The 27,773-nt window shown below is 33.3% G+C and overlaps 1 protein-coding gene across 2 annotated transcripts in view; it reads left to right on the top strand.

Annotated features, from left to right (window-relative positions):
- KLHL1 (kelch like family member 1) overlaps window positions 1-27,773 on the top strand; it is a 416,652-nt gene that overhangs the window by 343,797 nt on the left and 45,082 nt on the right. The window lies entirely within an intron of this gene.

Raw genomic sequence — 27,773 nt, 5'->3', positions numbered from 1 at the left:
AAACCTTAGCAGTTGGGCATAATGTCATTTCCTTGCTAAAGTCTTCCTTCACTTACAACCCTGTGCAATGATAGTGATTCTCTCCTCTGTACTCCTGGTACATAGTGGGTATGTTATAGCACAGATAATTGTAGATAATAATTAGTTAAGCAATTTTTCACACTTATCCTATTAGCTTCTAGAATGAGACTTAGTCATATTCATTTTTTATTTAACTTTCCATGAGTTCCTAAACATTGCTAGCTTGTATAAAAACTGCATTACATGAAAGTAAAATATCATTGATGGTGTAAAATCATAAATAGAAACATTAAAAAGAATGTTAGTTCCATGTAAAGATAAGAACAACATTTGTTCAATTTCTATAAGCACCTAAATTTCAAGCATTATTTTTGCTTTTAGTGAGTAGGATCTAGAATAAACTCAAAAAATCTCAATTCAGTTCAAGAAATAACTAGTAATCTATAAAAACATAAACAGTGTATTAACTAATGAAGTTATTAATAATTACTAGGTTTTTATTCATATCTGCTCAACATCAATGTATAAGAAATTTGAATATAATCAAAAGTAAATTAAATTAAATACAATGCAGAATCAGTATAATTTTTTCATAGAGAAAATTTTCTCAATGCTTTATCTTTTAATTTTCTTTCAAACTGTTGTACAACCCTTTCACATCTTTAACATTACTTGCATCATTTGAAAACAGTAAAGAAGATTAATTTTTTATTCTAGGCTTAAGTTTCCCTGATTAGTCAATTCTTTCATTCTTCCTTTATTCCTCCATGCTTTGTTCACTCATACCTCTAGTGGACATGCATTATATGAATGTCCACTAGGTCCAAATCACAGCTGTAGAAGCTTTGTGTAATGTAATAATTTCAGATATTTAAAAAAAAAAATTTCACAGATGTCTGTAGTCTCTTAGAAGACACATACTCCATACTCTAAATTCTTTTAATACAATCTAGAAAAAATACAAGCTTTACAAAAAATTATCAAATCATGGTTGCATTCTTTGCAGCTTGATAAGTTAAAGAAAGCTTGATCTATGGGTATTTGGGTAGGTATTTGAATGATGGGTAATATTTAGGTATTACCATAGGAGAAGATCTTTCTCAGCACAGAGTGCAACATAAGAAATATCATGTAAAATATGATGTATGGAACATAGATGAAACATACAAACAATTGTATTTTACTAATTTAGATATTTTGTAAATATACTAATTTACAAATTATCCTTGATATAATTTGAAAAAAGTTTGAGGCCAGATATTGATTAAAATATTATGTCATAGTATGAGATTTTGTCTTTAATATTTTCTGGACAGTGGAAAATCTTTGAAGTTTTTGAGCAGCAGTAGTCTATGCCACTAGAAGACTATCTGATAGACACATCAAAAATCATTGAAGAGCATGGATATGGAGGTAGTAAATTGAATTAGAAGGCTACTGAAGAATATGATGTCAGAATTAATTAAGACAAAATACTGAGAAAATGAAAGGAAAGAACAAGCTCTCAAAGCTATTCTAGAAATGCAATCTATTGATGTTGTCATTATATGGGTGATCAATCTATTAAAATTATGCAAAATTAATTTTAATGTAAGGATTGAATAGAGTGATTATACTAGTATAGACTGATATTTCCTGTTTTTAAAGGTTTTATTTTTGTAGGAACAGGTTCTCCGTATGTTGCCCAGGCTGGTCTCAAAATCCTGGCCTCAAGCAATTCTTCCACCTCAGCCTCCCAAAGGGCTGGGATTACAGGCATGGGTTACCATGCCTGGATAACTGATATTTCTTAAAAGAGAAGAGAGATTGCTAAAACAGAGTTATTATTTGTAAAAGTGTAAAATTTGTTAGTGTTCAAGTCCTGTATAACAAACTTATGTTTTTCCTAATGATCCTTCTGTTACTCAAAATTTATGTACACATTTTTGTTTTTTTTTTTAATTTTTACATCAGTTAAAATGTATTTTGCTTTAAGCAAATAATTCTAGTTTGGCCTGAAACAAAAAGTCATGCTAATATATCTGTCTTTTATTTCCAACTTTTTTTAGTAATTAAGCCATTAATAAATATAGCAATAATTACGTTAAAGTAGGATATAGCCACACCTAGTATCTTTTTTGTTTCTTTTCTGAAGTAGGGAGAAAAACTCTAGAAAAATACCAGTTGCCATTTTGATATGGTAATGTATACCAAAATTGTCTATGCTGTTCATTGTCAATTTATAGAAGATAACCAAATATGTAAAAGTATATTAATTATTTTCCATAAAATTAGTTTGTACTAACATTGCTACTATCAATAACTGTTTTATTCCAGTCAGGCTTGTCCAGGTTTGCAATCTTTAGGCTAGACACTGCTGATTGCCTGTCTACCAGTTAGCTACCTCATTTTATCTTTTCTACAATAACCCCATTTTTACCTGATGCAATATTACAACCCAAAAATATCATTAAGAGAATCTAATCCATTTGCCAGTCAGTAGCCTAAAGATAGACTTCTGACTGAGCTTTGGGCAACGAAATATGGGAAAATCTACTGGGGATATTTTCCAGAATTGACAAGACAAAGGATATTTATACATACTGCCTTTTCTCTCCCACCTTCTTTTCCATTCATATTTCTGAAGTAACTGAAGTATTATTATTTTTTGCTCGTTTAGTTATAAACAGAGTCAAGCACTCTAAATATATATATATATATATAAATTAGGTGAAATAAAATAAACTTAATATAAAGATAAAAATTGAGAGTTTAAAAATATATGAAATGCATTTTTTACTCTATTTCCCTTTTATATGCACAGAGAGAGAGAGAGAGAACCTACTTTCTTTAGACAAATACTGGAACTCAACATTTGCATATTTGAAACAGCTAATGTATAGTAATGAAAAATAACTCTTACAGTTTATGAAAAATTTATACCTTTGAGGGTTAATTCCTCCTATATTTGATTCCTCTTTTCCATATGGTGTGTGTCCTCCAAGCTAAATTTGAAATCTTATTTCATGGTCAATAATATTCATATATAGGAAATGTTAAATTCATGAGGCAGTTTACTGTTTCCAGATTATTTGTATCACTTTTGAGATGTGTTTGGAATATAGGATTTTTTCCAAAGCAGAATTAGTACATGTAATAGAGATTGCTGAAGATTTGGGTGTCATCTACAAAAGCAAAGAAGTTTAATGTTCTTCCCCAGCTGAATCTGTTAGAATCTGTTAGTCAACTGAGGCTAAGAGTAAAATCCAAAATAGCAATAACTTAAGTGAAACAAATTTTTCCCTGTGGTAAAGTCAGGAGATGAGCCTCTGTGATGAGCCTCTGTGGAGCAAAGCCCTTAGAGTATCAGAGGTCTTCTTGCTTGTTCCTTCTCTGTTTAGCAACAGATCAGAGGGTAGCTTATTGCCTGGGTGGTTGCTTCAATTCTATCCATTGCACAGCATTCCAAAGTGTACCTCTGCTCTGGTCAAATTGCTCTGTCTAGCTGTAAAAGGCTAAAAATTCTATCTTTTATCTTCCTATATGGCTATATAGCCAGCTAAAAACTAGTGGCTCTATTAGGATAGGACAAGGAGAGAAAGTGTGGTGGCCAATTATCAGTCTCTGTGACATGGACATTGCGACACGGACATTGTAGGAATTAAAGATAAGAGTTTTTCCTTTTTAATATTACCTAGTATTGACTCTCATTATAAAACAATTTTAATTTTGAATCAAGCTCTCATTATCTTACCTGAAATTAGTATGTGCTTATGTGATAGCAAAGCAAAGGGTGGTCTGAGAAATGGTCTTTAACATTTTGTATAAGATATCTATTAGTATACAAATCTTGAGCTTTTACGTCAATATGTGTTTCATATTATTCATAAAGTATATAAATGTATTAATGAATTAAGATTACCATCACTATAAAACATGCAAAGATAGGCCAGGTGCAGTGGCTCATGCCTGTAATCTCAGCACTTTGGGAGGCTGAGGAGGGAGGATCATCTGAGACCAGGAGTTCAAGACCATTCTGGCCAACATGGCAAAATCCTGTCTCTACTCAAAAAATAAGCAAATAATTAGCCAGGCATGGTGGCACATGCCTATAATCCCAGCTACTCGGGAGTTTGAGGCAGGAGAATCATTTGAACCTGGGAGGCGGAGGCTGCAGTGAGCTGAGATCACACCACTGCACTCCAGCCTGGGCAACAAAGCGAGACTCAGTCTCAAAAAAAAAGCAAAGATATACATGAAAGCATGAGAAAAGGTAACTTCTAATATTTTATTTGCATATCCCAAATGATTGCATTATGCACCCTCTAGGGTATAGGTTTTCCTCTTTGAAGAACATAGATACTTCTTTAATGTGCATATGATTACCTTGGAATCTTCTTAAAATTCAGATTAGAATTGAGTCGATCTGGGTTGAGAGGTATTCTGCATTTCTAACATGTTCCCAAATGATGCTGATGTTCTTGGTGCCAGGATCACTCACTGAGCAGCAAGTGTCTAGAAGACTTTCTCCCAAAGACTTACATTGGCTTCAATCTTTTGTTTCTTGGAACTCTTACACACTTACTTATGATAGCGATGCAAAGTATTTTTTCTTTGTGCCATTTTTTAGTAGAAATGGTATGAATTTAGGACTTTTTTCATTTATAGATGAGATAAGGTCATATCTGTTCTACTGAGTAGAAATCAACACAACTTAAGACAAAAATTTTAAGAGTTTAATTGAATAAAGAATGATTTGAAAATTGGGCCTCCCTTCGAACCAGAATAGATTCAGAGCAATTCTGCCATGTGGTTGAATAATATTTATGGAAAAAAACGGAAGTGACGTACAGAGAAAGGAAAAGTGATGTACAGAAAACAGTGTACGGAACAACTTGATTGGTGACAACTGGACATTTGCCTTATTTAAACATGGTTTTAACAGTTGATCACCTGTGATTGGCTGAAATTCTGTGATTTATACAGTTCACTATGAATAAAGAAACCTTTAGGGCAAACTTAAAATATGCACGGAAGCAGCTTCAGGCTAAATTTAATTCAATGATTTCCCCTGTTTTGTCAACCTCTCAATTTTGAGGGATTGATCAAAACTTCAGGCATAGACGTCATTCTGTTATGATAGAAAGTGGACTTATTTGGTATCAAATCCCACTAGGCAATAGAGCAGTGGGTTTTGTAAGGTGGCAACAGGAAAACAGAACAATAGAGAAAAAAAAAATGGTTACTTCAGGTTACTTTTTTGTAAGGGTTACAACAGAGGAGACTTTCTTATTATGTTGGAATCTCCTGTTTTCTGGAGAAAAATAAAACACTGCTCTGTTTTGGGATCTATCTTCTTTAACATTACTGTTTGATTACATAGCATTTAGCACGAGTGATTCCATTTTAATTTGGTCTGTGGGGGCCTAGTGTAAGAGCTCAGTTTCAGAACATTGGCTTCCCATCATTTTGTTTAACAATTCCGCATTTTTGGTCAGGTTCTCACCTAGGTGAGAGTGTGACCAAAACGGGGCTTTAGTGCTACTACCAATTACTATCATTTATGGTTTCAGGTCTCAGCACATCATTCATAGGTTAAAGTGTCCTCGTGATCACACATTTATTTGAGTTTTTGTCATCTCAGTCAAAGAGAGCACATTTGATATTCTACATATGCATACATGTAAACATTAACAACTTTTGAGAAAAAACAGTGCACCAGGGACACTACCATTGTGACCATCAGGAAGATAATGTCGAGAGTTTAGCGGATGCTCCTTAGCAAAAGTCTCCATGAGCCAAACCAACTAATTAAAATAGATCAAAGAATGAGCCAGATCTAGGAGCTAGTTTATTAACCTCCTGCAACTGAGTCTCTATAATACCCAAACTAGTCATCCATGTACCGCAAGAAGTGTCAGCAACTGCACAGATTGTTTTCTATTCAGCCAGTAAGTAATCTAGGTCAATTCTGTTACCTAGCACAACTCTAGTAAGAAAATTTAACGAAGTCTGTTGTGCAACTGTGGCCTTTGCGGTAGAATCTGCTATAGAGCCTTTTATGAGGGATAAATTTCTAATTCTTGCTTCATTTACTCCAAATCATGGAAAAAGAAACCTAACAAATGATGCCCATCCAGAAGAGTAAATGTTTCCTGGCGATTTCTCTTAAACTTATCATGTAGGTTAAGAGGAGTGGACAAATGTTCTGCTTCTGATTGATTATGGAGCAAGAAAATTACCACTAAACTTCTTTATCCACATTGGCCCTTCATTTCCCATCAATCAAAAGTATAATTTTGCCCATGTATAAGGTTGGAAACAAAATCCTCCACAAATAAAGATATACCCCATGGGTGCACACATCACCCCTTTTCCAGTTCTATTGTTCATAGAGACATAAGAAAAAATTGAGGTAAGAGTCTCATGATGGCAGAGAAATCCTAACTTATGATCTTGGGAAAGCTGTCAATCTAGGATGCTGTCTGCTTCTGGGAAGAAACTTCCCGGATTAGCTTTACCTTAAGGTCTTCAATGGGTGCACAGTTCCAAGAGTCTGGAGCAGCCCTTCTGATTTGTGAGATTACGAGCCTAAGATTCAAAGTTTTGAAGTTTTCCTGCAGTGTGGACCTCAGGGACACTCTTTATCTGCTGTTGTTTCCAGAAGACATGGATTTTAGATCATGAAGAGTTTGATTGTCCTCAGTTGGTGAATCATGAAAAGCATCCTTTACCTAGTGAAAACACACTTTGGCATAATGCATTAAAGCCTTGCAGCACTTAGTTATATCAGAGTCGAGAAGCTGATCTAATTTTAGGGATAGGCCTTCCAATGGCTATCTCATAAAGGATCAATTTATGTTTTCCATGGGAAGTGGATTGTCATCAATCATCAGTACCTTTGACCATGAAAATTCAGTTAATTCAGTTAGCTTTGCCTAATGCCATAGTGTCTTTAATACCTTATTTACAGATTTTACAACTTGTCTAGTAAAGTAAGTACTTCTATTGCTGAAGATTTCTTTAGAAATGCCCCATGAGGGAAATGTATTTTCTAATAACCTTTTAGCTACTCTTAGCATTGGGCCTCTTGCATGGGAAAGTTTCTAAATAATCAGAAAAGGGGCACCGAGAAATGGTAATTGAATGAAATCTGTCTAAATGATCAAATGGTAACAGAAATATACTTGAAGTTGTGATTATCTTTCAACAATTATGGGTTTGACAAACTAAAGATTGATCATAAACCATCTTAGCAATTTAGAACAGTCACCCATCAACATATATTTTAATATAATTTGGATCATTTTATCTATTCCATGATGAGTCATTGAGTGCAGAACTTTTAATAATGGAAGCTTCAAGGATTCAGGAAAAACCAGACAGCCATTCAGACTCCCCATGAGTCAACAATTAGCATTGGACTTATATCCTTTCAAGGACCAATTTTGTTTTTCCAATTCAAGTGCATAGCACTATTTATTAAATGCATTATCATTGGTAATTTGACTTGGACCATGGAGTTTATCCAAAGGGCATATCTTAACAATTTCAGTACTGACTGATGTAGCATGAAAATCTGGCAAAGTATTTTCCTGGTATTCAATTAATTCTTGTCCACCGACCTTATATATACTGTTAAATGAAGTTTAACCCAAATCTGCCTCCTTACATCAAGTTTAGCCTAAGTTTAACCCAAATCCACCTCCTTACATCAAGTTTAGCCTAAGGTTCCATCATACCTAGTAAACTGTAACTTAACTGGAGGTGTAAATAGGCTGTAGCCTATTTTTGTATTAATAAATAGAGTTTCAACCAACCACAGGCAGCCAACTGTTCAAACTGTGTTCAAATAAAGTAAATGCTGACCTGTAACCAATCCAGCTATTTCTGCGTCTCAATTTCTGCTTTTTGTATATCATTTTCCTTTCTGTCTACAAATATTATCTGACCATGTGGCAACCCCAGAGTCACTCTGAACCTATTCTGGTTCATTATGCTGCCAGATTCTTAAATTGTTCTCTGTTCAATTAAACATTTTCAAATTTAATTTGTCTTAAGGTTTTCTTTTAACAGATGGTGCCAGAAGTGGGATTTAAAGTTAAGCTTTTTCTGGCAACTCCCAGGAACATTGAGTGACCAAGTGAGGTGTCAACTGGGCCCATTTTGTCCATTGCTCTCTGGCAACAATGGGAGATTCCGTTGTGGGTAAACTTTCTCTCTGATTCCAAAGCTCCCAGAATTAGGCCCCAGAAGCAGCAATCACAAAAATGGCAAAATCTTACTAAAGATAATTTAAAATTACAGTGGGACATTCAAAATAAGCTATATTGTATTTTTAAAAGTGCATTTAAAATTGAGGACTCCCCCCTTAGGCTCATCCAGGGACGCTTACTGATGTGCAGAAACATCTAAAAATATTTCAGTATTTGTATTGCCTCTTAAAAACAGTCTTTATAAAAAGCAGATAAACTGCTTAAGTGACTAATTGATGATAAAAATTAAATCTTGTGGCAGGGCGCAGTGGCTTCCACCTGTAATCCCAGCAGTTTGGGAGGCTGAGACAGGTGGATCACCTGAGGTCAGGATATCGAGACCAGCCTGGGAAATATGATGAAACCCTGTCTCTACTAAAAATAAAAAATTAGCCCGGTGTGGTGGTACATGCCTGTGATCCCAGCCACTCAGGAGGCTGAGGCAGGAGAATCACTTGAACCTGGGAGGCCGAGGTTGCAGTGAGACGAGATTGTGCCCTTGCACTCCAGCCTGGGCAAAACGAGTGAAATTCCGTCTCAAAATAATAATAATAATAAAAAAATATCCTAACCTTTTGGTTTAGTTGCTATCCTGCCCCAAAGATGAAAATAATTCTGGATAAGGTGTTTACAAAAGGTAGATCCTCAGCTGAGGCTCTCAATCCCTGGTTTCTTTTTCAGTTATCCATACTGAGTCTAGGCAGAGAGTATGCTTTCTTTGTCTCACCCCTTAACAGGCTTAGCACTGAATGTAGTAGTTTTAGCTAAGGATCAGAAACTAAGTTAAAAAGTCTGATTACTGAAATAAATTAGTATTCAAAATTTACGTTTTTGACATTTACCGACTATTTAGAAACCTTTTGTAAAAGAAGAGGTTTAAAGAAAACCTCCATTCGTAAGGGTGTCTTTTTGCCTATGTACACTGGAAGAGAGGAGGGTTTGAGTCACTAGAAACTCTTACTATTGTTTTAAGTTTAATAACAATTAATGACAATTTGTTAAGTTTGCCTAACCAGTCTTACCTTTGTTTCAGGTGCTTTGCCTGGCAATCTTGTCTTAACTGGGCCTTTGCCTAGGGTCTTTTTCCTTGGTTTGGGCAAATGACGATACAATATTTAGGCATGAAGTCTCAGCTCTGAGTTTTTGAGATATAAATTTTTCTATCTTATTTCACCTAAAAGTCATCCCTTTAGAAATGTGAATTTAAGGTTGCCTACCTAACAATTGAATAGAGCAATGAAGCAGGTAACTAGAAGATGGGTAGTTTTCTTTTCCACATTCGGACTATCTGTAAGCTGGCAAATAAAAAATCTTAATGAAAGTTCTAAGATCTACTTTTTCTCTGTCTATATGTCTTCATGTTATGTGTATGTAATATTTCTATGTGATCTAAGGTAATGTTTAGTAAATAAAGCTAACTAAGATTGGTAAAATAAAATAGAAATGTCTCCAAATTATCATTATTAAATATAATTTAGACATTTTTGCCTGTGTCTTCTGGTAGGACAGGTTTATACAGTGTCTGCTACATGTTCTTAGGCTATAAAACTATTGGTTCTGTAGTATTTTTGATACCTGCTTGATTTATGTGCCAATGCTGTCAAAGATGGCTGCTGGGCACCCCCAAAGCCTTGCACACATCTTACTGTGAGCTTAGTAAGTCTTTAGTTTTGAGTCTCTAGATTCTAAGGTCTGGACAGGTGGCCATGGTGAGGCTTGGGAACATGTACTCTGTGCTTTGGTCAACAGCTACAAGGCAGAGTGAATCTTAATATAGACCCATCTTCCTCGGCCCAGATTTGCCTCCCTGCTGGGAGGTGTTCACTTTCCTGAGTTCTACACCTGGTATGTAAATTCTGGACATAGACAAGTCCTGCCCTTAATTTCCATTCGTGGGTACCACGTAGGTACTTGGGACCCAGAACACCTGGGGGAAACATTAGGGAGGGTACCTGTGCCATAGTTTCAAACTTATTTTCAGCAATTTAAATTATTTAAGTCATGTTATATTTAATTAATAGATAAACATAAAATGAGTATTTTCTAGGTAAATAAAAGTACTGAAACATTAATTATTAAACATAGTTTAGGTTTATTATATACTCAGTCATCTTATTTTTATATAGTATGGAAAAGCTAAATATAATTAGATCTATCAATAAACAAAAAAATTGAGGAAATAGCTTTCTAAAAAAATTACGAGATGGTTCTTTTCTATAAATGCTCTTATAAAACAGTTCAAAATTACTCCCTAAATTTTTCACTGGAAATTAGGATTACTAACAGTGAAAATTATACTTAATATATGTAATTACAATTACTAGATATGACAATTCTATAGACAGACTTTATAAAGAAAGTAAGATGTGGTTTTAGTGAAAAAGTTTATTTTAAAAGGCATGAAGATGTGATTTTTGTGTAAGAAAAAGTCCTTTTGTCTGGTTTAGAGATTATTTAAATGTTGTTTCAAAATGAAGGAAAAAATGGTACAGATAAAACAAAATGGATCTAAAAAGTTGAGGAAAACAGAAAAAAAATTATAAGAGCTTAAAAAAGGTTTATGGAAATCTTATCTTGTGTGGTCAAAAACTGACCAGGATTAAATGAATTGGTTTATAGGATTATTAAAATTAGCTTCTGTATTGAAGCTAATTGGTTTATCTTTTGAACAAGAATTTAATGTATCATTAATAAGAGATAGTAAAAGATTTTTGTTCACCTTTTGAGTAAACTCCAAAAAAAAGGAGAGAGAGAAGAGATGGATTGTTTCATGCTATCTCAGCTCTTTTGATAGTTTGATGGTTTGAAAAACTATCTCCATCAAAAAATAAAGGTTTTTACTTTTAAAAAAACCCTTTTATTACCACTTTAGCTAAATGAATGATAATTATTATAATGACCTGTGATTTTTTTTTTTTTTTTGAGACGGAGTTTCACTTTTGTTACTCAGGCTGCAGTGCAGTGGCACAATCTCAGCTCACTGCAACCTCCACCTCCTGAGTTCAGGCGATTCTCCTGCCTCAGCCTCCTGCGTAGCTGGGATTATAGGCACCTGCCACCACACCCAGCTAATTTTTTGCATTTTTAGTAGAGATGAGGTTTCGCCAGGGGGCTTGGCCAGGCTCATCTTAAACTCCTGACCTCAGGTGATCCTCTGGCCTCGGCCTCCCAAAGTGCCGAGATTACAGGCGTAAGGCACTGCCAGGCCAACGTGTGATCTTATTTGATTAAGTGCTTTAAACCTTTAACCTATTTGACAGCCTTCCCCAAATCAAATTTCAAATTCTAAAATTAAGTCTTCTTGACTTCAAACTAACTTTGTTTGGGTTGCCCCAGAGGGCCACTGAAGCATCCAAAATAGAAATAATAACAACTCATATTTGACATATTAAGTTATATGGGGACTATTGTCAAATAATAAATGATGCTTAACCTTTGAGTTATATTTTTATGGATATATTATTAATATGTGTTCCAAAATTTTATAAGATTCCTAAAATTTGAATATGTCGTGATATATTTTATCAGTTAAAATTTTGATTATTATGTTAAATTACTTTGGCCACAGAAATAATGAAATTGTCTTGTTAACTGCATTTTTAACAATTACTGTATTTGGTTTTGTTCATATTCTTATGCATTTTTTGTAAGTTACTTACAAGTGAGTAAAATCCTAAAGTTTTGTGTCTTCAAGGAGGTTCATGGAAATGATAAAAAAGGACTCTGATAAGTATTCTTGAATGTAGGTTTCTAAAAGATTTAGGATCATATCACTTGGACTGGGTAAAAATTCTCAGAATTCTAATGAAGAGACTGACTGATTTATAAAAAATGCTAACCAAAGCAGGACAAGAATTAACTGAATACCAAGAAAATACTTTGCGGATACTTTGCCTAATAACTGAGGTTTTTTTTTGTTTCTGTTTAATTACAAAAAAAGTTGATGATATTTGCAAAGGATAACCTTAATGACACTCTCATCTTTGCTAAAGATTCCTAGCCAGTGCAGGACAAAGGGGGTTTATTAACTATTCACATGTGGATTATCTTTGAATTATTTTCATGGTTCTCTGATATTTAGTTATAATTATCTCTTAATACATTTAGTTACAATTGTTTTTGTCAATAGGGTTTTATACAAACTGCTGGAGAACACCACAGAGGCCACATCATGGAATTCTCGGCTAACACTCCTGTTGAATCATCCCAGATAGTTTGATTCTTAATTTATTACTTAATTTACCATGTTAATTTAGCATGTTGAATCTTCAGTTTTCTATTTTTCTAATTTTTCACATTTCTTTTCTACTAAAATCTTTCTGAATTTAATGATTATTACTTTGGTGTTTATATATACAGCAAGTTTTAAAAGATCAATTTAAACAAATTAATTGTCAGAGTCTGGTTAATAACGAAAAAGTAGTTTCTGCAAATTGCTACTATTGGAGGGCAAAGTTTTTTGTTAATGATGACCATAAAGAATTTAAAGAGAGAATCAATAAAATATTGATCAGAAATTCATTTTAGTCACAAAATCTAATATAAAAATATTTAGAAGTCTTCAAACTCATTCCATTTTATCCCCCAATATTTTGCACTAGTATTATCCCTTTCTGTATCAGGTATGGCTACATAAATTATCAATAAGCACCACAGAGTTATCCAACCTCAACATATGTAGATATTATGGTCTTGGAGTAAGGGTGTGACAAAGACTATTAACTGCCTCATTTGGTAAAAGATGCTTCCTGGGAAGGGTGGGGGTCAACTTACTTATGTGGCTCAGGTTCCTTTTGAAGTGAAGGGATGGAAATCATCCAGATCTGAAGTAAGGGGAATACACTGAGGCAAACTAAATAAATTCCACTAACGGCACAATGGCAAGGAAAAACAGTGTGGCCCCGGGACAAAATACTCCCAGAGAACAAGATTCACACAGCGAGAATCAAAGAGATTAAGAAATTTTCACAAAATCCCACAGCTAATAAGTGATTAGGCTGAATGCAAACAGTCAGCTTTCAAAACCTATGATTTTTCCACTACCCACATGTTTCATTTTATTTACTATAAATGCAGAGTAATTTCCTCAATTTTATTTAATTTAGCAATTATTGAAATACAATAAAAGTGTAAGCAATGGGCTGTACATCTGACTGAGGCAAGATAATCTTGTTGAATGACTTTTTAATGTTAAATGAATTATGTAATTAACTTTTTTCTGCAGTGCTTTTTTTAAAAAATTACTTTTGAGATGAATTCAAATATAAGAATGTATTAGTTACATTAAAATAATATCTCTACTAATTCAGGTCTATCATATTTGAAATATATAACAAATACAAAGTAGAAGCCTGTATAATGTTACTACATAAGTAATATTTTAATACCATGTGTTTACAAATTGTCCAGTGTTCCTGTGTGTTATTTCACTTTTGAATTGCTATAAAGAAATACCAGAGACTGGGTAATCTATAAAGAAAAGATGTTTAATTGGCTCATGGTTCTGCAGGCTGTACAGGAAGCATGATGCTGGCATCCACAAACCTTTTAGTGAAGCCTCAGGAAGCTCTTGTCACGTGATACCCCAGCTTCCTCTTTTCCTTCATCCCAAAGCAGAAGCTGGTGTATCACGTGGCAAGAGTGGGATCAAGAGAGAGAAATGGGAGGTGTCACGCTATTTTAAACAAACAGATCTCTTGTGAACTCAAGGAGCTAGAACTCACTCATAACCAAGATGATGGCACTAAGCTCATGAGGGATCCACCCCCATGACCCAATCGCTTCCCACCAGGCCCCACCTCCAACAATAGGAATCACATTTCAACATAAGATTTGGAGGATACAAATATCCAAATCATTTCAGTCTGTAACATCTCATAATAAGGATTCAAGTAAGCAAAGTATTGCAGGGTCATAGATACAGGAAGAAGAAAATCTTACTAAAACAATAGAAAACCTTACAGAAAACTTTCCATTTGAGTTACATCTGAAAGAATAGTGGAATTTCATCAGATGAGCTGAGGTCCAGAGTGTTAAAATTCAGGGAACATTTGGGTAATAGCAAAATACACCAAATGATAAAGGATTTAGAAATGTAACAAAAACAAAACTCAAACAATGGTGTAAGGCCAGCTTTAAAAAAAAGCCATTGTGCAACAACAGAGAGAATGTTAAACATGGGTATGAGCAGGAAGGTGCCTGATGGCATTTGTATTAAGATGATTTTTTTTTTTCTAGTGGCAATATGAAGAATGAATTGGAGTTAGGAGAGTCTGTTAGGTGCTATGGGGAGTGCACAGTGTAAAACACAGGCCCTGTTCTTAAAAAGCTTACAATCCAGTTGGAAAGTAAAATATTAAAATTTGGAAGATATATAATAATAACAATTTTCATATGACACAAACTTTGTGCATTTATTTGCCAAAATTTATTGAGCTTCAAATGTCTGGTAGGTGTTATGATAAGTTCAGATATTTGTATATACAAAAAGGATATGTCCTTTTCCCTTATTAAATTGTAAGCAAATGAGAAAAGAAGTATAGCTGCATTTCATGTATTTTGGACCTTACATTTTTAACATCCCTGAATAACATCAATATGTGATAATATATTTTTGAGAATAATTACTACAGCTCTCAGAGAGTTGGTTGTCCTGAAAATTATATTGAGTCTCATTAATTTTATTAATAATCCTAGCATTTCTTAAAGGGTAACTCCTACTGAAGAACATTCAGAATATTAATTTTTGGCTTGGTGCAATGACTCACACCTGTAATCCTAGCATTTTGGGAGGCTGAAGCAGGTGGACTGCTTGAGCCCAGGAGTTCGAGACCATCCTGGGCAACACAGGGACACCCCCATCTCTACTAAAAGCAAAAAAAAAAAAATTAGCCACAGCTACCTGGGAGGCTGAAGTGGGAAGATCACCTGAGCCTGGGAGGTCAAGGATGCAGTGAACTGTGATTGCACCACTGTACCCCAGCCTGGGTGACAAAGCGAGACTCTTGTCCCAAAAATTTTTTTTCAATTATTTCTATGCCATTATGGAAAATGAACATGGAATGTCAAGATGCTAATATTGGTATAACAGAATCCTGTGTATGTCAACAGAACCCTGCTATAATGCAGTAGAGAATAATCTTCAAGTAGGACAATTGCCTAGACATTAACATTACACCTACTGAATGTTTAATGTTTTTGCCAATGATTGAATAGAATAACTTAAACTCAATTTCTGTTGTGGAAAAAATTAACAAATATTCTCATTTGATTTATCTGTCATATTGAAAAATAAAATCTAGATCTGGCCCTACTAATACTGTCTTTATGATTTGACTCCCATCTGTATTATTTTATAGCAGTGATTCCATTTACACTTTGTCATCTTCATTCATTCATTTAAACAGAACAGTTCTGTTTTGTTTGTAACAGCATCATCACTTGTCTCCTCACATATTCCCTACAATGATCCTAAAGGCTGGAGCCGGGTTAAACGAATGAAAGTTCAGTTCTAATGATGTCATCCTCTTTTGAAAATTCCTGACTCGATTCCTGAGTCTCACATAAAATCTTTACTTCAATTGGTTATCAAAGCCTCTATGTCCTAGTACTAAACATATTTCTTTCAGCCTTTTTATTTTAACAGCTATGAAGGTTTGGGCTCACTGAGCAGAAGAGTCCCTGAGATTTATTAGAGTAAACATTCCTGAAAGACAGAAAGGAAGAGAGCAGGAGAAAGTGGGGAGAAACTTTAGAACTAACTCCTGTGAAGTCAAAATGGGAGGAAGGAGGATTGGGCAGGAAGAATCTCAGACTGCAACACACTTCCAAGAAAAGTTCAGCCAGGCATCCTAGAGCCAAAGTCTCCAGTTCAGGAAGACCCATGTCTTAAAAGAATGGGCCTGCATTAGTAATTCCACCATGCATGGTCACTCTCCAGGAATGGTTAGTAAGAAATGTGGCTTTGGTGCAAAGGCAGCAGTGGATGTGGAGAGGCTGTATTCAGTTCTGAGTGAGCACATTTAAATGGTTGCTACAACAGCCAGTTATAAAGTACCTATTCGCTTATGGCCATATATAGCCTGAGTTTTTTCTATGTTCCGCTCAAGTGATTCCTTTCACTTACTTAAAATGGCTTGCATCTATGGTTGTCAAAATTCTCCCCAAACTTTAAACCCCCAGGCCAGTGACCTCATCTTCTGAGATATCTCCCATTGGAGCTTGTAAGCCCTACAGCACTTACTAGTGTCACCTCAACTGTGATTTTTGTTTTAAAAGAAAACAACACTTAGCTACATGGAAAGCTGACATTTAGAGCTAGAATCCCAAGGTTGCAAACAACTCTTATTTGTTTTATTTTCATGTTATAACATTCCACTTTAAAACAATGTCTATGTACCACATGAAATCATCCTTGAGATTTTCATGATACATATTAATATAATTAACAAAATATATTTTGCTAATTCACTTTTTAAAATATTTTTGACAGGACAATATTTGTGGAAGATTCTGGTACAATATTTTTAATTGCTTAGATAAATCAAATATAGATAGAGTCGAGTCCTCAGAAATAGAGGCAATGTGGTGCATTAGCAATAGTTAAATCTTTAACTGATTCCTTCAGTAGTCTCTTCTCATATCTCTACAGTGATACTATAGACTGAAGTTTGATTAGAAGATGTAGGTTCTTGATACATTGCTATGATAATCTTCAACACATTGATTACTGATATAATGTTAAAGATGTGCCAAGCACTTTTCTAAGTGCTTTGTATATATCGCTTCATTAAATCCTTGTAACAACCCTATGGGTTAGATACCATAACTACTCCATTGTGCAGATAAGAAACCGAGGCACAAGAAACTAAATAATGATTCCAAGGTCACATTGCCAGTTTGTAATTTTGAATAACAGGCTGTGTTGATGGATAGATGAAGGAGGAGTGTAAGCAAAGAAATTCATAAATACATCCTCTTAATTTGCAAATATTTCCTGAGTCCTTCATTTTTCCTTATATCAACTTGCATCACATCAGGACAAGCAAGACACTGTCACCTCTCACATACGTTATTTGGCATGGCCACATCTACTCTTATTTTTCCACACCATAGCCAGTGTGACATTTTTTGAAAAATACAGGCAGATACATCATGTCTCTGTTTAAAACATATTAGTAATTTCACATTACTCTTAGAATAAAAAATTAATCATATTGGCATACAAGGCCCCACACTGTATGATCTTTTAACCATTTAGCCTTATTGTACATCATTCTGCCTGTTCCTGGACTCTCCAGTTTTCTTGCCACATTGGCCTCTTTCAGTTCCTCAGAAATACTCTAATTCTTCTTATCACAACACGAGTGTTTCTTCTGCCAAGAATTCCTCATCCCCACACAAATCTTAATCTTCCCTCAGATATTAGCTCAGTCATCACTTTTCACCTTGGACAAGAACCATTCCTTTTATCACATGGACAGGTAGTAAGGTAGCACTACTTGTGTCCTTCAGCAGGTCCTGTCTTTCCCCTTCATATCCACCTGTACATTCTGTGAGGGTATGAACTTATAGAAGGTATATCATAAGTATTGGAAATATGGATTGATGAAGAATGAATCCATGAAATGCAAGTTGCATAACAATAAAAATGAAAGTTAGCAAACTGCTAAACTTACCTGACAGCCTTGATTTCATACACCTACACATAACACATGCCCACATGCTCCCGACACAGATACACACATACACACACACACACACGACATGAATGAAAGATATTAGAGGCTTGTAGAGTAGGCACGTTATTGGTTGGGGACATTCTGCAATGATACTAGTACTATCATCATGTTTCACTGTGGTAGTTATTGTCAATTGTGAATGTACATAAAAATCATCTCAGGGAACTTTTAAACATCTCTGTGTCTGGACCTCATCCCAGTTCAATTAAATTAGAATCACCATATTCCAGATGTATTTTTTCAAAGGTTCCCAGGTGATTTCAATGTGCAACCACGATGGATAGTCACTATTGTCAGCCAAAGAAAGAATGAAATAAATTATATATAAATGCTATAAATTATAGTTTTTTCTATGGCTCAAGCAAAAAAATCTTAATGCTACATAATTTAGTAGAATTATGTGAAAACTGTCTATACAAAACACTACATTGTGTTAGGCCCATGATCAGCATTTTAAAATAGTATATGAGTCAATCTGTTAATATTTCCATAGTACTTACACAGATATAGAAATTTATATAGAGTACTTGTATATATTGTATATTATATGCTTATATATTTTGGAGGTAATTTTTGTGAAAACTATGCATATATATACACACATGCATATATATACACACATACATGTATATTTAATATCTCACTGGAAAAATTGTATAGAGTAATTTATATAAAATGTGTATAATTTTACTTATCCATTTCTTCTTTCCTTAATATGCAAGTTATTTTGTTTAATTCATTGCACAGAAAAACACTGAAGTGTTCAATTCTATGAACTATTACTTAATTATTTCTTGTTTCTGAAGTAAAACTATTTGAGAGCATTGGAATTCAGTCACCCTAATCACTGATTATACATATTTACTGGGTGATACTTTATACATGATGAGGATTTTTACAAATAATTTTGAAAAGAAGATTTTAAATAAGTTATATCTGGAAGGTCATACATATATTATGAAGCCACTGGTGACTTAGATATATTTTGTGACTAATATGATGAATAATAATTTAGTAATTTAACACAATTATTAAATCAAAATAAATTTAAATACATTATTATTAATTTAAAATTAATATATTCTACCTAGACAAAAGGAAATACAGTTTACAGGCTAATGCTTTTCAAATTAAGATGCAATTAATGGCTAACAGGCAAACAGTAAAGCAATACTAAAAATTAGCTTTTCATTGTTATTATTTTGCATAATTAAAACCCTTTTTATTGAAACAGTTTAGAGCTTAGAATATGTTTAGCAATATTCTGAATGGATAATATTAACAAGTGTAAAGAAAAATAATAATTTCTTTTTCAGAACAAATTAATTTGGTTGCATTGATACAGAAATAACAATTAGTTTCAGAGAAATTATGGAGGCTCTACCTTTTCCTAAAATGACAGCATTATGGGGAATGATCTGTATAGACAGATTATCTTCCTCAATTCCTTCTCCATATTCAAAGGCCAACATCTTCATTGGATGTAGTTATGTGTTCTATAACCTATATGGGAAGTGTTTGATTTTAACGTGTGCCATGTTACATGAAAATTAACGATAGTTTGTTTCTTTCAATAAACTATCTTAAAAACTTATATAGAAAAATTCTGGTAAATATTTTGCTGCAGAATTCTCAAGGGGAATATATGCAAAAAGCTACAGTCCAAAAATTATAAATAATTATATGTACTGGAAAAAGTACATTTTGGCAACATAAAACATCTAAAAGACATTTTAAAAATTATCAGAAGTCATCATGTAATTATTAAGCTTGAGTTGTATGAAAAATGACTTTAGATGTTTCTCTTCTATAATTATTTTTAGAATGCAGTTTTAATATTGATACTGAACATAACACAGAAAAATATTTTTAAACTCATAACCTTGCTGCATCTATAAAGATATTTTTAGTAACCATTAGGAAGTAGTTGAATGTATCATTTTGATTTTGAAATTATTCTAGTCCAATTATTCACCCTACTTAATGAGCCCATTCTGCAAGGAAATCATCACAGCTGCAAGAAATATGAGAATCACATAATAAGGCAGCTAGAGTTTGAAAATATTGTGGCAATCTACAAAAATATATTCCTTTATAATGTGGAAGCATAAAGTATGAATATTTTCCAGGAAAACATTGATACTTTCCAAACATAGACATTTAAAATAAACAACAATCCTGGGAACATGTTACTTGCTAAACAATTTAATTTAATTATAGTTAGGGATGTTTGAGAGGAATTTAAGTTTTGAGAGTAACAACATATTTTATACTTGCTCTATCATTCTACTTGCAATTCTTAATTTCTTAGATTTAGTGACCACCCCAAGACAGACCATCCTGACCATTTGATTTATGTAACAACTAAAATTTATTAAAAGTTTATCATTTGCCAAGCACTGTTATATGCATTTTCTATTCAATCTTCACACAAATGCTATGAGTTATATACTCTTTAAGGATGAGGATACTAGGACACAAAACATTTAAATATCGTTCTCTGATGTCATACTGGTGGTGATATGGTTCGGCTCTGTGTCCCCACCCAAATCTCATCTTGAATTGTACTCCCATAATTCTCACATGTTGTGGGAGGGACCCAGGAGGAGATAATTTGAATCATGGGGGCGGTTTCCCCCATGTTGTTCTCATGGTAGTGAATAAGTCTCACGACATCTGATGGTTTTATCAGGGGTTTCCGCTTTTGCATTTTCCTAATTTTCTCTTGCTGCCACCATGTAAGAAGTGCCTTTCACCTCCCGCCATGACTCTGAGGCCTCCTCAGCCATGTGCAACTGTAAGTCAAATTAAACCTCTTTTCCTTCCCAGTCTCAGGTATGTCTTTATCAGCAGCGTGAAAACGGACTAATACAAGCGTTAACAGTGGATTGGGATTTGGGCCCAAGGAGACTCCTAAACCAGAACTCATTTGCATTTTGCTCTGTCGCCACCTCTGATAGTCTTATTGGCAATACCTTGGTTAATTAAAAGATAGTAATATATAAATCCTTCAATATTTGTATGTTTATTGTCTGTATTCTCCTCTAGAATATAGGCTCTATTGTATCTCCAGTAGAGAGATGGTAGACTTTCTAGTATTTAGAGCAAAGGATAGATAACTGTGTTGAAAGATCAATGGATAATGTAAATGTTCCTTGGCTTATTATATTAAATATTTGCTAGTCCATGTATTTAATTAGTATATTTTGCTGTGTATAGTAATATATTTTTAATTATAAAATATTTCATATTTCTATGAAAGCTAGATTACAATATTTTCACTAAGAATAGTTAAATTTATCTTCATAATTGTGTTCCTAAGTTTCAATTCATCAGCAATATATAAGACTTCTCAATTCCTAATGTTCTTAGCAACATTTGATATTGTCATGCTTTAAAGTTTTTTGATGGCTAAAACTTTCTCCTAAAGATGTTTTATTTTAATATCCTGGTTGTTCTACTTACTAATTCTATTGAACATTTTTATATGCTTATAGGACCTTTATATATATTCTCTTTCATGAATTTCCTCTTTATATTGTCCCTGAGGCTTGAGTATGAAGACAACAATATCAATTACAATGGTTTGCAAAAACTGAGTGACTGCAATGAATCCGATTCTGTTCTAAGTGTTTTACATATTAATTCTTATCATCTTCATCATAACACCATGAGATAATTATTCTAGTTGTCCCCAGTTTAAAGTAAATAAATTGCAATATAGAGAGAAATAGAAACTTGCCTATATAAATGGTAGGACTGGAGGAAACTCTTACTGACGTATAAACAAAAACCAAAACATTAATGACAATCAATACAGTTGATTATATTACATTATCTAATGTTTACATTAAAAATAAAGTTAAAAGCTAACTCACAAATTTAACTTCTGGCCCTGATGGAGTATCTGCTATCTGAGTAAGCTTCCTAATGTGTATAACTGTAAAAGCTAAATAAAACAAATCAAATTCTTAAAGTCATCAGAGAGAAACTAAGGAAGCCTGGACTTGAGAACAAGATGTGAAAGAGATGGGAAGAATACAAAGATTAACTCAACATTTGTTTTGACTTTCTCCATGCATTTCTGGAGAAATTTATTTATTTCTTCTCTCTTCAGTCAAAAAATCAAAGTGAAATCTGGCAGCTAGGGCTGGCTACAGTCTCTGAATGACAGAGGCAGTAATTAGAGTTCAACCTTTTTATGGAGGCTCACACAAATCCATCAAGACCCTGGAAAGAAAGGAAGGAATTCCCTAGACAGAAAAGTTCTAGATGTCTATCAGTGTTTCATATGCTTCAGAATACCTTTTTTCCTTGATATTATTAGTAAATCTTGATTATGACTGTGGTCTCTCATTTGTGTGAGCCTTATGTGATAATCTTACTACCTGTTTGACAAACTCAATCATTTGCATTCTCTCAACAATAAGGTGACACATGGGGAAAAGGAAAAAAAATGAAATATTTTACCCATAGAACAATAACAACAACAAAAATATTGGAGAAAGAAAATGAGAAAAAAAGTGGATGAAACAAGTAAAATATTAAAATTGTATCAAATAAAATCAGTTATTACATTGAGTATAAATAGATTAAATAACCAAAGTCAAAGATTAGCACATTGGAACAGAAAGAACCTTAGTGTATCTGATTAATTAGATAAATTGGAGTTCATACAATTCTTAGTGTAGCTAATTAGATTAATTAGACTTCAGAGCAATAAGCATTACTGAATAAAAGGAAATATTTAACAATCAATTCAGCAAGAAGAATTTTAAATGCCAAATATGTATCCATATAATGTCATTGAAGTAAGCCAAAATAGAGAACTAAACTTTATAGTAATTATATTGAAAGAAATACAACTGGTATTATTTTGGGCTGACATAATTGTATACATAGAAAATACAAAAAAATGTGGATTATTATGACAATTATTTATAAATATTTCACAAGGCTACTGGATATAGTCAATACATAAGAACTATTTTCTTTTTATTGATGAAACAAATAGAAAATTTAAAAATGCCAATTGCAATAGCATAGGGAAATCAAATGCGAAGTGATCATTTCAGTAATAGATATAAAAAAGTTCTAATAAAAATTTCAAACAAACATTACTCTGGAAGTTAAAATCTTAATAAAATGAAGCTATATACCGTGTTCTGGATTAGAAGAGATAATGTTGTAAAGATATTAATTATCTAAAAAATTTTGTGTATTCAATACCATCTCAATCAATATTTCATTAGGATATTGGGGGAAAATTCAGAAAATTGCAAAAAAATTAAAAATTCATATGAAATACCAAAAGGATATTAATTTTTATGTTTACAATTTTTTAAAATTTAGAACAAGTATTTTTCATGTTCTGTTCGAGAAATATTTGCCTTCCTCAATAGTCATTGTTATGCTTATCTATTTTAGTTATGCTTGTCCATTATATTCTGAAAAGTTTATTTTAATTTTTATATTTAATCCTATGATCCATCTAGATTGACTTTTGTGTGTTGGTCATGGTCCATTTTTATATTTGTGAATATCAATTCCACCAACATTATTTCTTTAAAAAAAATTTTTTCCTGCTACTGAAGTAACATCTTTTTCCTAAATCAAGTAAACTTAACTCCTTTTCATCAAAAGACAAGTTTAAGAAAGTGAAAATGCAAGCCTCACAGTGGAAAAAGATCTGTAATGCAAATATTAACAAAGAATTAATAAGTATAATTTTTAAAATTAACAATTTACATCCATAATATTTAAAATTGATTACAAGAACTACTACAAATTGATAAAATGATATAATTAATAAGAGACATCCAATTAAAAATGAAGAGGTTTTTAACAGGCCTTCACAAAAAGGGAAATTCAAGTGGCCAAAAAACACATGAAAAAATGCTTAGTTTGACCAGTCATCAACTTGAAAACTAACAGAATGATGAGATACCATTACTCACTCATCAGAATGACTAAAATTAAAATGTTTCACAGTGACAAGTTGTGGAGAGATTATCAGAGGACAGGGTTCCTCTCCTTTACTGGGGAAAATAAAAATTGGTTAAAAAAAAAAACCTGGAAAACTTTTTTGATGCATTTACTCAATTTCAATGTAAGTATATTCTATGACCCAGAAATTTTACATCTGGGTAAAATGAATTCATATGTACATCAAGAAAGTGTACATTTCAGCTTTATTTTTAAAATATTGGAACTGGAAACCATGCAAATTTTCATCAACAATAGAATGGAGCTATAAAAGTGGCATAATCATACACTGTAATAATATTTGTAATTTAAAAATGTTACTATCTCACCTAATTTCTGACTAAAAATGTCACAGATAACAACTTTAAATAATTTTTTAAATTATATTACTTAATTTGTAAGTTCAAATCAGGAAAAACTTATTATTTGAGGAATTAACTGAAAAAAACATTGTTACCTTTTGGGGGTGTATTGACTGGGAAGTTGCATGAGAGGTTTTGGAGTGGAAGTGATAGTAGGTATACAGGGATATTCTTGTGATAAAATACCATCAAACTGAACACGTACATGTTGTACATTACATATACAATGTAATTTAATATATATTTATATATTGTATATTAATGTAATATGTTATTTATATATTATACTTTGAGTGAAACATTTTTATAAAGTCATGTAACCTCTCAGCAATTAAGAAAAACAAGGCATATATGTATGATGTTTACAGGATATATCACTAAGTAGTAACCAGAATGGATTAAACCATGTGCAGAACCTACTTTCAAATCCTACAGAAATATGCACTTGGTCAGAAATATGAAAGCCAATGATCACCCCATCCTCCTAGAAACTTTCTCCACTCTTACTTTACAAATACCAAAAGCTTCTGGTTGTCCTCTCACCTATCTGGCTATTTCTTCTCTATTTTCTTTGTTTCCTCTTCATGTAACCAATACTAGAGCTACTTAAAGCTAGATTATGGTCTCTGTTACATTCTCTCTTCATAGTATCCGCTTAACTGATTATATCTAGGACTATGACTTTAAAAGCCATATAATTGCTGATAACTCCAACAATTTTACATATAACTCTAACATTGTCTTGAACTGTAGGCATGTATATTTAACTGCCTATTTATTTGCCCCACTTAAATGTGTAATAGTCCCTTTAAACATGATATATCCAAAATAGAGTTCTCAAGCTTTCCCCAAAAATAATTTGCAAACTTTTCTACCCTTAAAATTTACCCAATTATTTAACCAATTTATTTATCCCTAATTTATTCTTTCTTCTGTTTTTTTTGTTTTTGTTTTTGTTTTTCTGTTTTGTTTTGTTTTGGTTTGGTTTGGTTTTTTGGTTTCTTTTGAGACAAAGTCTCACTCTGTTGCCCAGGCTGGAGTGTAGTGGCACAATCTTGGCCCACTGCAACCTCTGCCTCCCAGGTTCAAGTGATTCTCCTGCCTCAGCCTCCTGAGTAGATGGGATTACAGGCACGCATCACCATGCCCAGCTAATTTTTGTATTTTTAGTAGAGACGAGATTTCGCCTTGTTGGCCAGGCTGGTCTCGAACTCCTGGCCTCAAGTGATTTGCCCACCTCAGCCTCTCAAACTGTCAGGATTACTGGTGTGAGCCACCACATCCAGCCCTGATTTGTTCTTTCTATTCATATACCCCTATACATTCTGTTAGTAAATTACAACAGCAGGACTCACAGAATATATGCGAGTATATTTCAAATATTTTCACTTTTATCTGCTTGAACTGAAACCTGTTAATTCAATCTACTACCTTGTAGTTTTTGAATTTCTGAAATTTTCTTCTAATCATCTCCCTACTGCCACCTAACCTGATTCCAATCAATTTGCTACAAAACCTCCAGAATTAATTTGTCATAGCAATCACATCCCTATTATGAAATATCTCAGTGATTTTCCATTGCTGTTATAACAAACTTCAAATTTATTAAGTTATTAAATTATCCTAGTGATCTGGTCTTTTCAGATAGATATATTCTCCAGAAGAGCATAAATCAATCAAAATATTTTCTACCCAACCCAAGGCACACAACGTATTCTAAAGTCTACTCTGTATCTAATAGGTGCTCAGTAAAAAGTTGATTTCAGGATCTCTTTGAAAACTTCACTGATGTTTTCACTTTAATCTCCATGTAGTTAATTATTGTTGATACATGTGAATATCTACCTATACTTCTCTAAAAAGCCTATGAGATATATCATATCCTTTTGAAATAACCTCAACCGTCACATTTACTCATCCTTTCTAATACCCATTTCCTACGTCAAGCTACCTAATGAAAGAACAAGATTTGAAGTTTATGCTTTTTAACTATGCCTGCACTCAAAACACGATCCCTCTATATGAATAGAGTTGTGTAAAATAACATCCCTAAGTTGAATGTGTGTTGTAGAACATTTTTAATGCTATTTGGCTACATTTATTTTTTATTAAATTATAATTGTATAATTGTGTAATATGTGTGAAGCATGCTTACTTACTGGGAACAATGCACTTATTCTATTTTAGTTGATTCATTGACTGATATAGGAGCTCACTGTGGGCAGAGACTTTGCCTAATTCATCACTGTGTCCTCGGTGCCAATAATAATTCCTGACACATAAAGGTCATTCAATGAATAATAGTTAAATGAATGAATGAATAAATGAGTTGTCATTTTATTTTCACATCAGTTTTGGGAGACAATTCTTCATGGGTCTCTCATATTTCTGCACATCTTTAAAGTCAAGTTACTGAGTGTCCTTTGTTCTGGAATATATTTAAAAGGAGGTTATTTTAACAGAAAGACTAAAAACAGAGAGATAGTTCTTTTCTCCAAAATAAAATGCAGTCATGCTTAAAAGCATAAAGATAATATCTCCTTCCTCAGCAATGGGTATGCATGTTTATTGTCCATTATAAATTATAGTTCTTTTCTATAATACAATCGATTGCATGTACAGGTTTCAATTAACCCTTCTCAAAGCAAAAATTGTATGAGGCAATTGTAAACAGGCAAGAAATACTTTATTGAAAGCTTGCAATAAGGAAGAGAAGATAAAACTGTGACTGAACTCAACTCTTCTAAAACAAAGGTGGTAGAGTTTTTGGGAACTAGATTGGATAGGTGGATCATAGGCAATCTGTGTTTGCTAATTGGCCTTACTCAAAAGAATGGTTAACTTTCGTCTATCTTTATTTCAAAAAGTAGTTTTATAGCTTGCGGCAAGGTACCAACTGAAATTAGGCTCCTATACTTTCAGGAGTCTGGGAGATAGAATACCTTAATGACTAAATTTCAAAGGAACTGCAGCTCCCAAGTCCTTGAGAAAGACAGACCTGGGTTGTGAAACTGGCAAGAGGTTTTATCAAAGATTTACATCTCAAAGAAGCACAGAAATAATTTACAGTTATAAGTTTTCTAAAGTAAATGCTCTAAGGAAAATGAAGTCAGGGCTCTAGACACAGGACGAGACTGTCTAAAGTTTGATCAAGAGAAGGGAAACATTAAGGTCACGTTGATTATCTTCTTTGGATCACCCTATGGGAATTGGGGTGTGGGGAACCAGCAACAGAAACAAAAATTGTTGATACTCTGACTATTGCTGTTGCTATGAGTAATAAACTGTATTTCTTCTTTGATCTAGGAGTCATGTCTTAATCAATATGCATAAATTTGTGGCAGTCTAATTTGTCAGCTTGGTAATAGGGTAAAACTCACAGATGCTTCAGACTTCTTTATAATCAGGCTTCAAATTGTACCCTTTTAGGA

Source organism: Pongo pygmaeus, chromosome 14 (genome assembly GCF_028885625.2).
Source record: "Pongo pygmaeus isolate AG05252 chromosome 14, NHGRI_mPonPyg2-v2.0_pri, whole genome shotgun sequence".
Taxonomy (NCBI): Eukaryota; Metazoa; Chordata; class Mammalia; order Primates; family Hominidae; genus Pongo; species Pongo pygmaeus.
This window is presented reverse-complemented; position numbering and strand designations above follow the sequence as displayed.